Genomic DNA, 967 nt, shown 5'->3' with positions numbered 1-967 from the left:
GAATACCATAGTTTACCCTCGGTGATAAGTGTGATTGTAATTGTAAACAATATCTTCCAGTACAGCAATATATGTATTTGTTCGCCGAGCTTCTTGGTAAAGAGAAATGATGTTCTCTAGTGTTCTATTGAATCGTTCAATTATGCCTTGTCGTTTGTGGTCGCCTACTTCCACCGTGATATGCCGAACACCTTTGGATGTTAATAATCGCTGAAATGCTCCGTTTAAAATTCTGTTCCATTGTCACTTTGAATAAGAATCGATTTTTCTATATCTAATACTTTCTTCATCGCTTCGGTGCTATCTGATTTCTTCTTCATCGCAACGACAAATGTCCTTCTACTGAATACATCAATCACACAAAGAAGATATTTGTATCCACTATTCCACTTGGCATATCTTGACAGGTCAATCAAGTCAATCTGCCATTGGTCATTGACTGAATACACGTTGATACTCTTAAATGAAGGTACGCTTCTTGGTTTCTGAAGAAAATCCTGAATTGTTTTCATTAGCACTTGCTTGTCGAGTTTCAGATATAGTTTTTGCGCTGAAAGGAGTCCTGTCTTTGGATTGTAGTATAATTCATACAACTGTTCCATTAACTAAATACAAGATAATGATTTCTTATAATTCAGTTGGAAATATTTGAAACCCAATTCTGAATCCATTGTCATTAAACAATTTCATTCCTGTCTTGGTTAATGAATATATGTTCATCTGATTATTCTTGACTCTGAATCCATTCTTAACAAATTCCTGAGTAGAATTACCTTTTAAAGCATCCACATACTTTTGTTTTGTGATTTCATTTTGTTTCTTGTTAATTCCCTTTTAAACTGAATTTGTTTTCATCACAATAGTACATTTTACTGGCCAAGGATATAATGCAGGTTCCTTCATATTCCAACTTGAACAGACCCGGCGTTCTGCTGTCATACACCTTATTTTCAATGGTATCGTCTCT

This window comes from Batrachochytrium dendrobatidis (assembly GCF_000203795.2).
Source record: "Batrachochytrium dendrobatidis JAM81 unplaced genomic scaffold BATDEscaffold_17, whole genome shotgun sequence".
Classification (NCBI taxonomy): Eukaryota; Fungi; Chytridiomycota; class Chytridiomycetes; order Rhizophydiales; genus Batrachochytrium; species Batrachochytrium dendrobatidis.
This window is presented reverse-complemented; position numbering follows the sequence as displayed.